This window comes from Protopterus annectens, chromosome 4.part1 (assembly GCF_019279795.1).
Source record: "Protopterus annectens isolate FY-2018-M chromosome 4.part1, PAN1.0, whole genome shotgun sequence".
Classification (NCBI taxonomy): Eukaryota; Metazoa; Chordata; order Ceratodontiformes; family Protopteridae; genus Protopterus; species Protopterus annectens.
The window spans coordinates 552,351,726-552,367,133 of record NC_056734.1 but is presented as its reverse complement, the minus strand read 5'-3'; the positions used below and the strand labels follow the sequence as shown (position 1 = coordinate 552,367,133).

Sequence of the window (15,408 nt, the reverse complement as noted above, 5' to 3'; positions counted from 1 at the left end):
ATGAATAACCAATCTACAGGAAAATCCCCAGGAATACATGGTATTCCTGTGAAAGTTAGTTGGGAAAAATGGATAAAGATCTGGAAGGTTTTGTTTAACAGTATTTTAACAGGAGGAGTACCAGCACCCTGGAAGAAGGTGGGGGTAACGATAATACCTAAAGAGGGTAAAGATCCATCAAATCCAGCTTCATACAGGCCCATTTCAATACTAAATCATGATTATAAAAGTGTTTTTGTCTATAATGGCTAAAAGAAAAGCAAAAGCGATACCAAGATTGATAGATATGGATCAGTTTTTGTGGAGGGGAGGGAAACATTTGAAAATATTAACAGAACACCAATGATCCAGAGGGAAGCAGAATGTAGGAAAATACCACTTTTACTGGTGGGTCTTGATGTAGAGAAAGCATTTGACAGAGTAGACTGGGACTTCATGAGCATGACAATGGAAGTATTTACAAACCCTGATACAATTATAAAACTGATTAGAAGTGTGTGTGTATATATATATATATATATATATATATATATATATATATATATATATATATATATAGTCAAAAACACCAAAACCGGTGCTCGGTGATATAGTGCCCGGTTTGCCAGCAAATTGCACTACGAAAAAAGAACCAGCACAAATAAAAGTCAAACTGAAAGAAAACCACAGAAGTCCAGAAACAAATGTTTAGCCAACTTTAATGGCTAACAGGTCAAGTCACCTCACCAGCAAACCAGGTTTCGCCTTAGCGTCATCAGTGCATGTGTTAGGGAATGCCCTCCCCCTCCTTTTATACATATTCATTTAAAGCAACAGTTAGCTATATGTCTTAAATGCTTCAACACCACATGGAAGAAAATAACAGAAAATTTACATTGATTTGATTCATACCAAGTAAATTATATGCTATCATTATTGTTATAGCAAACAAATTAACCTTATATACATCCAAATATTACTGCCTTGAATTATAACATACATTTACCACTGATCATTCAGTCCAGGTTTAAAACAAGGCACCCAAATTGATTATCCATTGTCTTTCTTTTTTCACAAGAATCGTTTGTACATCATTGATAGGTTATCACCTACCACTTTATCTATACCCAAAAAAACAAAATGTGCTGTAGGGTGTACCAGTATGTGTTTATATAATGCACTTCTGTTTCGTCGATAATTTATGTCAGTCATGTGCAAAGCAATACGTTGTTTAAAACTAAGAGATGTTTGCCCTATATAAAAAGAGCCACATTGGCATACTGCCATATAAACTACACATTCAGTTGCACATGTGATCAAATGACAGCTGTCATACACTTTTGATGTGTTGACAGAAGTGAATGATTTAGTCTTACATATACGTTTACAATATATACAATGTCCACAATAGGTGCTCCCTACTGCCCTTGGGTTTATTTGATTATCTTGCTTTACATGTCCCTTTTTGAAACCTGACAAATGTTCACCTATGAAGCCGCGGTGGTGCAGCGGTACCATTGTTGCCTCACAGCAAGAGGTTCTCCCGTTCGATTCACAGCTGGAGCGCCTTCTGTGGGAGTCTGCATGTCCTCCCAGCGGTCGAGTGGCATTCGAAACAAATGCATAAATGGGCGTGCCTTCTTTGAAGGTTGGGTGTCGAGCTGTCACCTCGGCAACGTAAAAATCTACTGCCAATCATTAGTGGACCGGAGTTCCGCTGTGGCGACCCCTAACCGGGAAAAGCCGAAATAACAACAAATGTTCACCTATGTTTCTGCCTCATCTAAAACCAAAACTGCAATAATTTTCTAGCAATGTATCAAAATATGGATCTGACTGAAGTATATGCCAATCTTTTGTGATAATTTGTCTAATCCTGAATGTATTAGACCCATACTTGATAATAAACCTAATTTGATCTTCCTTAGTATGAGCTTGTACTTTAACCTTCAATAACTGACTTCTGGACTGGACCCCCGCTTGCTTTAGTGCTTCATCTACCTTTCGCTGGTCATACCCCCCTAGCTAAGAATCTTGTTTTAAGCTGTTTTGCCTGTACCCAAAACTCATTGGTAGATTTAGTTAGATTTTTCCAGTAATTCTGATTTGTCATCAGGGTACTCAAATATGGATACAGAAAATGAAGGACTGGAACCTCAAGTAGTGATTTCTCCCATACCCAAGAGGTCTAGGGGCCCTTTAGAAGGGGAGGCAGAAAACACAGGCATAGAGGTGATGGAAAAAATATTCAATGAGATAATGGCAGCATAGCTGACGGCTTTAATGCTCCTACTCAAAGTAGGGAAGCTGAAAATCAATTAGTGGTTAACCTAACTGATTATCACTTTACAGAGTTGGAAATTAAGGTTTTGAATAAAGGTTTGGGATTTGTACCTAGTACTTATGTGTCGCACTTTGATTTGGTTCAGGATTTAAAAACGTTTTGCAAAAGTTTGAATTTAAAATTTTTTTTGCACATAGACCCCCGGACATGGGAAGTTGACATTTTTAGATTTAAGAAATCCAACTTTCAACCACCATCCAATGGGGTGGTTAAAGTATTTAAACAACAGATACTACATGAGTTGAAAATAAATCAGAATGAGGTGGTTTAAGCAAGACACATATAATTTGACTAAAGTGGAAAAAATAGCCCTAAAGAATTTACAACAAAATAAAGATTTGATTATCACAACAGCAGATAAAGGGGGAGCCACAGTAGTGTGGAACAAAACTGATTACAATAAAGAAGTAGAGAAACATCTTAGTGATACCACATCTTACTGCAGTCTTCCTAGGGACCCCACTAGGGGATTTAAAGAACCGATAGATGAGGTATTAAATCAGGCTGTTAGTAGTAGGACTATTACAGAAGCTTTATCTATACAATTGAGGGTCGATGATCCTAGCTCTCAATATTTTTACCTAGTACCCAAAATCCATAAACAAGTGAATCCACCTCCAGGACGCCCTATAGTGGCTGGCCGTGGTTCTTTGATAGAACCACTGTCTGAATACTTGGAATGCAAGTTGAAACCTTTGCTGGTACATGTTACAGCTTGTATAAAAGATAAATATCAATTTTTGGTACTCACGAATGATTTACAGATTTCTAAAGACACATACAAGGGCACATGATGTGCGTGCCTTGTACACCAGCATCCCTCATGAAGCAGGTATTAGAGCAGTCAATTAATGGAAGGAGATGTCAGGCAGATATGAGGTGGAGATGGAATTTTTGTTAACTTTATTAAGATTGGTTTTGGAGCATAATTCCTTCATATACAATAAAGCATGGTATCTACAGATAAAAAGGGCACAGCAATAGGTGCAATGTTTGCACCCATATATGCTGACCTTTTTACAGGTTTTTTGGAACGTGACAATTTACAGTACTAAAAATAGGTTCAAGAACAATCTCACAATGTGGCAGAGATATTTGGATGACTGCTGGGTCATTTGGATAGGGGATATTTCGAAGTGGCATGAATTTATGGAATATTTAAATTCCAATGAATACGGCATATATTTTAGTGGTAACATTTACATTCGTAGAATTTTTGGATTTTTGGATGTAAAAGTTATTAAAGCCAGGAATGGAACAATGGATACTATTTTATATAGGAAACCTTTTTCCAAAAATTCAATATTGCATGCCAGCAGTAGCCATCCTCACCACATAGTGACGAACATGCTAGAATAAGAAGGATTTGCTCCAACATCGATGAGTTTTGGGTACAGGCAAAACAGCTTAAAACAAGATTTTTAGCTAGGGGGTATGACCACAGAAAGGTACATGAAGCACTAAAGCAAGCAGAGGTCCAGTCCAGAAGTCAGTTATTGAAGGATAAAGTACAAACTCATACTAAGGAAGATCAAATTAGGTTTATTACCAAGTATGGGTCTAATACATTCAAGATTAGACAAATTATCGCAAAACATTGGCATATACTTAAGTCAGATCCATATTTTGATACACTGCTTGGAAATTATTGCAGTTTTGGTTTTAGAAGAAGCAGAAACATAGGTGAACATTTGTCAGGTTTCAAAATGGGACGTGCAAAGCAAGATAATCAAACAAACCCAATGGCAGTAGGGAGCACCTATTGTGGACATTGTATATATTGTAAACGTAAGACTAAATCATTCACTTCTGTCAACACATCAAAAGTGTATGACAGCCATCATTTGAACACATGTGCAACTGAATGTGTAGTCTATATGGCAGTATGCCAATGTGGCTCTTTTTATATACAGCAAACATCTCTTTTAGTTTTAAACAACGTATTGCTTTGCACGAGTGACAAACTGTCGACAAAACAGAAGTGCATTATATAAACACATACTGGTACACCCTACAGCACATTTTGTTTTTTTGGGTATAGACAAAGTGGTAGGTGATCACTATCAATGATGCACAAACAAAAGTTCTTGTGAAAAAAGAAAGACAATGGATAGTCAATTTGGGTGACTTGTTTAAACCTGGACTGAATGATGACTGGTAAATGTAGGTTATAATTCAAGGCAATAACATTTGGATGTATACAAGGTAATCTGTTTGTTATAACAATAATGATAAGAGTATAATTTTTTACTTGATATGAATCAAATCAATGTAAATAATGTTGTTCTGTTATTTTCTTCCATGTGGTGTTGAAGCATTTAAGACATACAGCTAACTGTTGCTTTAATTGAACATGTATAAAAGGAGGGGGAGAGCATTCCCTAACACATGCACTGATGACGCTAAGTCGAAACCTGGTTTGCTGGTGAGGTGACGACCTGTTAGCCATTAAAGTTGGCTAAGCATCTATTTCTGGACTTCTGCGTTTTTCTTTCAGTTTGACTTTTGATTATTTTGTGCTGGTTCTTTTTGCGTAGTGTGTGTGTGTGTGTGTGTGTGTGTGTGTGTGTGTGTGTGTGTGTGTGTGTGTGTATATATATATATATATATATATATATATATATATATTATATATAAGGGATTGGAGGCAAACATTAAAGTGGGTGGGGTCCTCTCTGACAACAACTGCTTGAATAGAGGAACCAGGGAGGGTTGTCCGCTTTCCCCTTTGTTGTTTGCATTATATTTAGTACCACTGCCAAAGAAAATAAGGGACTCAGAAATTCAAGGATACAATCGGTATGGTAGTCAGGAAAAGCTGGCTCTATTTGCAGATGATATTTTATACATGACAAAACCAGAAAGGGACAGTACAATGTTGTGGAAGTGGAACATTTTAAGACAGTTTCAAATCTGCTCGGGATACAAAATTAATGAAGCTAAAACAAAGGCAATAGCAGTAAATTATTGTACCCACACATGAATTGGTCCAACAATATCCATATTTATGGGGACATGACAAAAATGAAGTATTTAGGAGTATGGATTAGAAATTACTCCATTGTGACGGCTAAGGATAAGTGGGAAGAGACTAAACAGAAGCTAATACAAAAACTGAGAAACTGGAAGCTTTGTCATATGGATATGGATACTAAAATACAAGCCATTAAAATGTTTTTAGTTCCTTTAGTCTTATACACAGGTCAGGCATATTTTTATCAACCAGAGGAGAAGCTGTGGATAGCAATTACAAAAAGAGTTGAAGGGTTTTATCTAAGAAGGGAAGACAGCAAGGGTCAAATGGGATAAGCTGATTCTTCCAACAGAACAAGGCAGACTAGGACTACCCAATTTGAGGGGGTTATTTTAGAGCAACACATTTAAGGCTCTTATACATAGCACAAGCAGAAAACTATAATTCAAAGTGGAAAGGAATGATGACACAGGGAGGAAGCTCAAGAAATAAGGAGAGACTGGGATTTTGGATGCAGACTCTTAAGGAGAGCAACAATAATCAATCAGAAGGAAAAAGGCTAGCTGGTAAAATATAGTAACTTCTGCACAGCTCGAACAGAGTATAACACACGTATAGCCGACACTAGTGTTCCACCAAAATTCAGGCTAAATCCACTCGTAATGATAAAAAATTATTCTTTTAATGAAAATAAGGTTTAGCGCTTTCATCTGTTAAAAATCAGACTTCCTCAGAACCAAAATGGAGTACTTCCTGTTCACATTTAAATAACCTTTTTGGCGCCAAAAATTCAAAAGGAAATGGAGCTCTTAAAGAGACATAGTCATAATAACCCCACATATACATACTACTATGCTAAAAACTAAGCATTTCAACAGATCCAGTGTGCTAATATAAAAAATGACAATATAAATATAATGACAATGTAAATAAATAAAAATGATTATGGTAAATAAAATAAAATGCAATAAAATGCACTCTGCACATACTAACCATCTTAAAACATACTCTAAATATATGTAATAGTGAAATGGTAAAACTTGCATGACTAGTGCTCAAATTGTAACAAGTTAACAAAAATCCAAATACAATGGCAACATCCATGATATATATCTATGCCATGATTAAAAATGGTTTAATACTTATATTTTCATTTATGCCAGGTGACCTAATGGCATCTGTCAAAATTTGCCACTTACTTTCTTTCATGGCTAAAAGTGCTTTCCAATTTCCCCCATAAGTAAATACTTCTACATAATCTATAATGGGAAATTTAAAACCATGTGATTCACCATATATGGATATGTGTTTATAAAGTGTATTGTTATTATCTTTAATCTTTATCTTATAAATATGTTCATATACTCGTTTCCTAAGGGCTCTCTCTGTTTTGCCTATATAGAATGCGCTGCAGGCATAACATGTAGCAATATATACGACTTGTTTGGTGCTACAATTTCCTGCTTTGCATTTAATATTAGTCTTGTTGATATCTCCTAACTTAATATTGCCTACCTCATTTATGGCATAACACTGTTTGCAGGTACCGCATTTTCTAGCTCCCATCGAGAGCTTTGTATTGTGTACAGTTTTTTGTTTAGAAGCTTTCTCCAATAATTATTTAATGTTGGGTGCTGTTTTATATACAAAGATCGGATAATTGCCCAAAACGGAAGCTGTATCATCATTTACTGTTATTAAGTTCCAGTGCTATCTTAAAATATCTCTAATATACTTCGTATAAGGAGTATACATCAAGACGCAAACTCTTGGAATTTATTAATGGCACAACGAATTTTTTAAAGTTCACTCATAACATCAGTGAGAGTGGCATAGCATATTTGGACACGTATATTGGCCATTCTGATAAGGGATTTATTTCACAAATTCATAGGAAGGAAACCTTTTCAAATGACTATATTGAATTTAATAGTTATCACCCTCCCCATATATTCAGAAATGTTTACAAAGGACAATGTATTAGGGCAGCTCGTATGTCATCTACTAGAGAAATCATGAATAGGGAAGTTGACCGAATAAGTAATATGTTTAGTAATCGAGGATACCCTTCAGCCCTATTATCACAAGTTTCTACCATGTGAAGAATGAATGGGGTAAAAAATTTCCACCTTTATTGGGCAAGTCTTTAGATTTTATGAAGATTCATAACAGAAAGAAGGGATATGATGATGTAGGTATGTGTTGTAATCGAGTTTGCGTCTTGATGTATACTCCTTATATGAAGTATATTAGAGATATTTTAAGACAGCACTGGAACTTAACAGTAAATGATACAGCTTCCGTTTTGGGCAATTATCCGAGTTTTGTATATAAAACAGCACCCAACATTAAAAAATTATTGGAGAAAGCTACTAAACAAAAAACTGTACACAATACAAAGCTCTCGATGGGAACTAGAAAATGTGGTACTTGCAAACAATGTTATGCCATAAATGAGGTAGGCAATATTAAGTTAGGAGATATCAACAAGACTAATATTAAATGCAAAGCTGGAAATTGTAGCACCAAACAAGTCGTATATATTGCTACATGTTATGCCTGCAGCGCATTCTATATAGGCAAAACAGAGAGAGCCCTTAGGAAATGAGTATATGAACATATTTATAAGATAAAGATTAAAGATAACAATGCACTTTATAAACACATATCCATATATGGTGAATCACATGGTTTTAAATTTACCATTATAGATTATGTAGAAGTATTTACTTATGGGGGAAATTGGAAAGCACTTTTAGACATGAAAGAAAGTAAGTGGCAAATTTTGACAGATGCCATTAGGTCACCTGGCATAAATGAAAATATAAGTATTAAACCATTTTTAATCATGGCATAGATATATCATGGATGTTGCCATTGTACTTTGATTTTTGTTGACTTGTTCCAATTTATGAGCACTAGTCATGCAAGTTTTACCATTTCACTATTACATATATTTGGAGTATGTTTTAAGATGAAGTTAGTACGTGCAGATTGCATTTTATTTTATTTACCATAATCATTTTTATTTATTTACATTGTCATTATATTTATATTGTCATTTTTTATATTAGCACACTGGATCTGTTGAAATGCTTAGTTTTTAGCATAGTAGTATGTATATATGGAGTTATTATGACTATGTCTCTTTAAGAGCTCCATTTCCTTTTGAATTTTTGGCGCCAAAAAGGTTATTTAAATGTGAACAGGAAGTACTCCATTTTGGTTCTGAGGAAGTCTGATTTTTAACAGATGAAAGTGCTAAACCTTATTTTCAATAAAATAATTGTTTTTTATCATTACGAGTGTATTTAGCCTGAATTTTGGTGGAACACTAGTGTCGGCTGTACGTGTGTTATACTCTGTTCGAGCTGTGCAGAAGTTACTATATTTTACCAGCTAGCCTTTTTCCTTCTACAGTCGGTTTCTGGTGTTGGTTGGTTCAATAATCAATCAGAGTATTATAGTCATAAAATAGAAGGGAGTATTCTAAGAATTAAAGCAGCATGAGAAAGGAGAAAAGAAATTTTGCTGATAGGGATGACTGTGGTTAGGAAAATAGATAATATGCAAGAGGGGGCTGGAATTTATTGGAGAAAAGTGGCAAAGGAACCAATGTATTGGGAGCAAATAACTAGAAAGGGAAAGGTAATAGAATAGGACAAGGCCAATAATTTATTTGGACTGCAGGTTAGAGATTGCCTTCCCTATCAAGGATTGATATCAGAGTATAGACAAAGAGACAGAAATAGTGGCCCCCTGAATGAAAGACCAGCACTGGCAAAGTTTTTAACAGAATCTAGAACAGAGGCTGCCATTAAAAAGGATTAATTGGTAAAGCATATAAAATATTGCATGATAACTACAAGAATCAATCGGAGGAGCTTAGAAAGTATTGGGAAGAGAGACTGGATAAGCAATTCACAAGGAGACATTGAGGGATGTATGTATATCTCCCAAATATGCAACAAAGTGTAGAAGATTTAGGATGTTTGCCTGGAAGTGTTTACATAGGTATTTTTATACCTCAAATAGACTTCAAAGAATTTTTCCTCAGGTGGACAGCAAATGCTGGAAGTGTGACAGGCAAGAAAGAGGTAGCTGGAAACATATTTTTGGGTATGTAATGAGCTGGCAGACTTTACAGATTCCCTACAAACCACTGTGTTGGAGATGCTGGGTGAGCAGACTGGATTGACAGGGAAGATTATTTTTTATGCTATGATACAGAATTGGAATTGCCTACACATAAAGCCTTGCTAAGTCCAATTATGCTGGCTGTCATCCTTAAACAGAACCATCTCCACTATCTGTTCAGATAAGGAAACCACTGTCTAAGGTACACCCATTTACTTGTTAGATCTAAAAAAAAAAAAAAAAAAAAAAAAAAAAAAAAAAAGTACCTGTGAAGTACACATTTGCATGGGTCTGCACATGTCCTGTTCAATTTGTCTATCCTACAATGTGAAGGGATGTACTGTGCCTTCAGACACAAGATTCCATTTTGCAATCCTGTTTCACAGGCTTACATGGTTAAGCTGCATATTTGGTGGAAGTCCCTATCCCCCTCCCCTTGTTTATGCCCTACATTATTGCACTGGTGTCTCTGAACTTAAAGGACTCCTCCTAGCATGGCTGAAAGTGCTTTAAGAGCTAGGATGTAGACCATGATGTTGATGCATTTGATGCATTTGTCCCTCATATTGTGCTGCTGAACTCCCTGAACTTGCAGACTCTTCATAAGTGCTCCCCCAAGCCATGTCTAAGGAATCTCAGTGTCATGGTGCATTTCTTATTCCTACAGGTCACTCGCTTGATCAATGGACAACACTAACTTCACCATGAGATTTACTTTTTGATACAAGTCAGCAGGGTAAAAAGAAATTATGTCTTACCATAATGCTCCATCTGTGTTGTTGACCTTCGTTCATTCATTACTGATGGGTTATCGGTTCCGTCCTCAGAACCGAGCAGGCCTTATACCAAGCTTGCTTCAGCCAAAATCTTTCATGCCAAGATCCTACCCTGAATGCTCTGCTCCCTGTTACCTCAGATCGAGTTTGCAAGTTGACAGACAAAAGTACAGGCTACCTCTGGTCATAACAGACCAACAATAAAGGAGTATATGAGATCAACCAGGAACCTCTGGAGGGGGACGGAGGCTGGGGAGTAATGAATGAACAAAGATCAACAGCACAGATGGAATGTTATGGTAGGACATAACTTCTTTATCTGATATTGTTAATCTTCGTTCATTCCTTAGTGATGGGACAGAGTCCCCAGCTACCAGTAACCCTGGGTGGACCTCATGGAAGGACATTGCTGAGCACCATGAAGCCAAAAGAAGCTTTACCTCTGGAGGCCAAATCCAATTTGTAATGAAAGATAAAAATATGAGGTTTGGGCCAAGTCGCAACTGAGCAAATATCATTGAGGGAAGCCCTAGCGTGGAAAGCTGCTGAAGTTGCCATAGACTTTGTAGAATGTGCTTTCACTCTGTGAGGCAAGGTGATATTGTTCTTGTTGTAGACAAAGGTAATGCAAATTCTCAACCATGAAGCCAATGTAACTTTTGAAACAAGATGACCTAGTCTTGGTCCAGAAAAGGCCAAAAATAGTTGGTCTGATTTATGGGTAGATTTTGTTCTGTCCAGATAAAATCGTATTTGCCTATGAACATCCAGGGAGAGCAGGCAATACTCTCCCTTGTTAGAGTGGTTAGGAAAAAATACTGGGAGGTCAACAGACTAGTTTATAGACCACTCTGACATAACTTTTGGTAAAAAGGGAGGAATTAGTTCTTAGTGACACTCTATCCTTATGGAAGATAAGGGAGGGACGTTTGATGCATAAGGCTTGAAGATCTGACAAGCGTCTGGAAGATGTGATTGCAACGAGAAACAAAGTTTTCCAAGAGAGGTACTTTAAATCACATGAATATGCAGGTTCAAAGGGGAAGCTGTTAGGGCTTGTAGAACCAAGGCCAAATCCCACGGTTGGACTGGTTCTCTAAAGGGAGGTTTTAGGTGAAGAACACCCTTCAAAAAAGTCTTACAGAGTCTATGTGACATAAATGAAGAAACCTGAAAACCAATGTGGAAATCTGAAATGGCAGCTAAATGAACACGAACAGTAGAGGCTGACACCCCAGATTGGAAAAGATGTGATAAGTAATCTAAAAACACTGAAACTGGGGCTAGCAAGGGGTCTAATTGTTTATTCAGTGCCCATAATGAAAACCTTTTCCATTTACTGAGATATATTAGTTTGGTGGATGATTTATGAGATGCGATAAGAATATTGTGTACAAGGGACGAAAGGTTATCTTGCCTGGCAATCACAGGAAGAGGAGAAACCAAGCTGTCAGCTTCAGGGTTGTTAGATTGGGGTGAGTCAGATCCTGCGGATGGGAGATCAGCATTGGGGATGGACTGAGGATCCATGGTCGATCTAGCAGGTAAGGCCAGAGGAAGGGGAACCAGACTTGTCAAGGCCTATATGGAGCAATGGGGATCACTTTGCTTTTCAACTGCCATGCTTTCTTCAGAAACTGGGAGATGAGGGGGAGAGAAGGAGAAGCATAAAGTAGACCCGAGGGCCAAGCGTGGACTAGAGCGTCTCTCAGTGACTGTCCCTGAGAGGGGATCAGGGCAAAATAGTTGCTGCACTTGCAGTTGCTTGTGGAGGGGAATAGGTCACAGCAAGGCTGGCCCCAGTGGTTGAAAATTTTTGCCGCTATCACAGGGTTGAGGGACCACTCGTGAGCTTGTAGAATGCACCTGCTCAATTTGTCCGCTATCACGTTGGAGCTCCCGAGAATCTGCATTGCCATTAGAAAGTGGTTGGAAGCTATCGCCCATTGCCATATTCTCAAGGCCTCTCGGCACAATGGGTAAGATCTGGTGCCCCCTTGCTTGTTGATGTACCAGACCACTGACATGTTGTCTGACTGGATCGCAATAGTCCCTGACGGAAGGATGGAAAGTACAGTTTTGTACCTACCATAAATGTAGATGTTCGAGTGTATTCACTGCTGCAGTCATTACACTTGGGTTATCCTGCCGTCAGGCGGTCCCGCAGTTGGCCAGAGTTCCAAAGTCTTGGTCCGGTGTCGGTTGCTGTCGCTTCTTCCCTGAAGTCAGTGCGCCAGGGGTATATAAGATGCAGCTGATGCCATTTTCTTCAGTTTTTCTTGCCCCAGATGTCAGGTGCCCCCAAATAGGTAGGCAATACATATTGCTAATAAAACATACATAAAAAATAAAAACAATACCTTCAGTTACAAGCAAATACACCACATAGGTTGTATAGGGTAGAAAGGTATAGATAAGTCCCAGCTAAGAAAGTGGGGATGAAGGGAGGGTAACCTGGACTGCAGCAGTGAATACACTCGAACATCTACATTTACGGTAGGTACAAAACTGTACTATGTTCATCGTGTTTCACTGCTGCAGTCATTACACTTGGGTTGAATCCCAAAGCTGAGGTAGGGTGGCTGGTTCTATAGAGGATTTTGGGTGGCTATGAGGCCCTGCAGCAGTGCAGTGGCAAAGCCAGCTCTGGATTTAGAGTAAAGAGGCAAGTGGTAATGCTTGGAAAAGGTGTGCACTGAACTCCAAGTTGCAGCTTCCAAAATATCCTTGGTAGGTACTCCTCTAAGGTAGGCAGTTGAAGTGGCTGTTGCCCTGGTGGAATGTGGCCTAATGTTGCTAGGTACAGATTTTCCATGCTGTGTGTAGCAGAAATGGACAGTGTCCTATCCACTTTGAAATGTTCTGCTTTGAAATGGCCTTTCCCTGTGATCCTGCAGCATATGCTACAAACAATTGCTCAGTTTTCCTGAAAGCTTTTGTTTTGTCCAAGTAGAAGCGTAACTGCCTGTGTATGTCCAATGAGTGCAGAAGTCTCTCCCCTTTATTCTGGTGATTTGGAAAAAATGTTGGCAAGTGAATAGTTTGGTTAAGAGCCACACTGGATACCACCTTTGGCATAAATGTAGGGTTTGTTCTTAAAGAAACCCTGTCCAGATGAAAGGTTCCACTGCCATTAGTGCCTGTAACTGAGACTCTTCGTGCTGAGGTTATTGCCAGAAGCAGAGCAGTTTTCCATGACACATTTTAATTCTGCTGAATTGACTGGCTCAAAAGGAGGTAAATTAGTTTTTCCAAGACAAAGTTGAGGTCCCAAGTTGGTGTTGGTGCTCTCCGGGGCGGTCTTAAGTTTTTAGCCCCTCTGAGGTACTATTTTAATAATGGATGAGAGAATATACGAAGATCCGTGTTGAAATGAGCTGAGACGGCAGAGGAGTGGATCTTAATAGATGAAAAGGATAGGCCTGTGTCCAGCATCTCAGTTAAGTATTGTAATATCTGAGGAATATTTGGAACAAGAGGGTCAAAGCTTTGAGCCTGGTTCCAGGTGCAGAATCTCTTCCACTTTTCTGAATAGGATTTCCTGGTGCTAGGCCTCCTGGCCTCCAAAATGACATCCATAACCGCTTTAGAAAGAGGTGTTGGCTGCTTGACTAAGTAATCTGCCATGCAGCCAAGTTTAAGGTTTTGAGCTGGCTGTGCAGAATATGGTTGGTTTGTTGAGTCAGAAGATGAGGAATTTGAGGTAAAATCCATGCTGGGCCTTCAGATAAGTTCTTTAAGATTGGGTACCACTGCTGGCGTGGCCAGTCAGGGGCAATCAGGATCATTTTTGGCCTTTCTTGTCTGGCTTTTAGGAGTACCTTTGAAAGGAGAGGCAGTGGTGGGAAGGCATAAACTTTTAGGGTTTTCCAGCTGATCGAGAGAGCATCCACTTTCCATGCTTGTGTGTGGTAAGTCCTTGTGCAGAATTTCTGTAGTTGGCAGTTTAGAGGGGAGGCAAAAAGATCCATGTCTGGGTACCCCCATTTTTGTGTTATCATGCTGAATACTTGTGGATTTAATTTCCACTCGTTAGGATCCATGATGTTTCTGCTTAAGTCGTCTGCCAGAGTATTTTTCTTTCCTGGCAGGAATTGTGCTTGCAGATGAAGTTGATAGGTCAGTGCTGTGTTCCACAAAGTCATGGCTTGTCTGCAGAGGGGATAAGAATGAGTGTCCCCTTGCTTGTTTATGTACCACATAACTGTGGTGTTGTCCGTCTTTAGTAATAGTTGTCCTGGATGCAGAAGGTCCTTGAAAGCTGTTAGTGCATTTTGTACAGCTAGCATCTCTTTTTGATTGATGTGAAGATGCATTTGGTCTGCAACCCACTTGCCCTGAATACATTTTCCTGCCATGTGTGCTCCCCAGGCGTAATCCAAAGCATCTGTTGTTAGTGTCTGCCTGGCTGTGGGTAAAGTGAAAGGCTGTCCCTTGTTGTGGTGACATGCCTGTGCCCACCATCAAAACTCCTGTTGTAGGCAGGGAATAAGTGGTATTACTGTTTCCAAACTGTGACAGTGTTGAGTCCAAACCAGGTACCATTGCAATTTCCTCATATGCAGTCTGGCATATGGTATTAGTAGTATGCAGGACGCCATGAACCCCAAGGCCTGCAGAATTTTTCTTGCAGGGAGTTGGGGTTTTGTTGCCATCAGTTGAAAGTACTGAGTCAGTTGTCTTTGCTTGTCTGGTGTGAGAAAAGCCATCTGGGCCGTTGTATTGAAGCTGGCACCCAGGAATATTATCTCTTGTGAGGGCACTAGTTTTGACTTCTTTTCGTTTACTGTGTACCCTAGGCAAATTAGCAATCTTTTTACAAATGCCAGATGCTTTAGAAGAATGTCCTTGGTCTCTTGAATAAGACAGTCATCCAAGTAGGAATATATTTGAATTCCTTTTTGTCTGCAAAATGCAATTACTGGTGCCAGGCATTTTGTGAAGACCCTGGGCGCAGCAGATAAGCCAAAGGGCAGTGCAGAGAATTGGTACTACATTGTGCCAGCTATGAATCTGAGGTATCTTCTGCAATTTTGTCTGATTGGGACATGCAGGTATGCCTCTTTGAGGTCCAAAGTAACAAGCCAAGCCTTCTTGCCCAGCATGGGAAGCAGTTGCTGTAGTGTCAACATTTTGAATTTCGTAACATCCAGGTAAGTATTTAGAGTAGATAAGTCCAGTATGGGGTCTCCCGGCTT

The 15,408-nt window shown here is 38.8% G+C and overlaps 1 protein-coding gene across 1 annotated transcript in view; it reads right to left on the bottom strand.

Annotated features, from left to right (window-relative positions):
• GPBP1L1 (GC-rich promoter binding protein 1 like 1) overlaps nucleotides 1-15,408 on the bottom strand; it is a 1,437,510-nt gene that overhangs the window by 359,472 nt on the left and 1,062,630 nt on the right. The window lies entirely within an intron of this gene.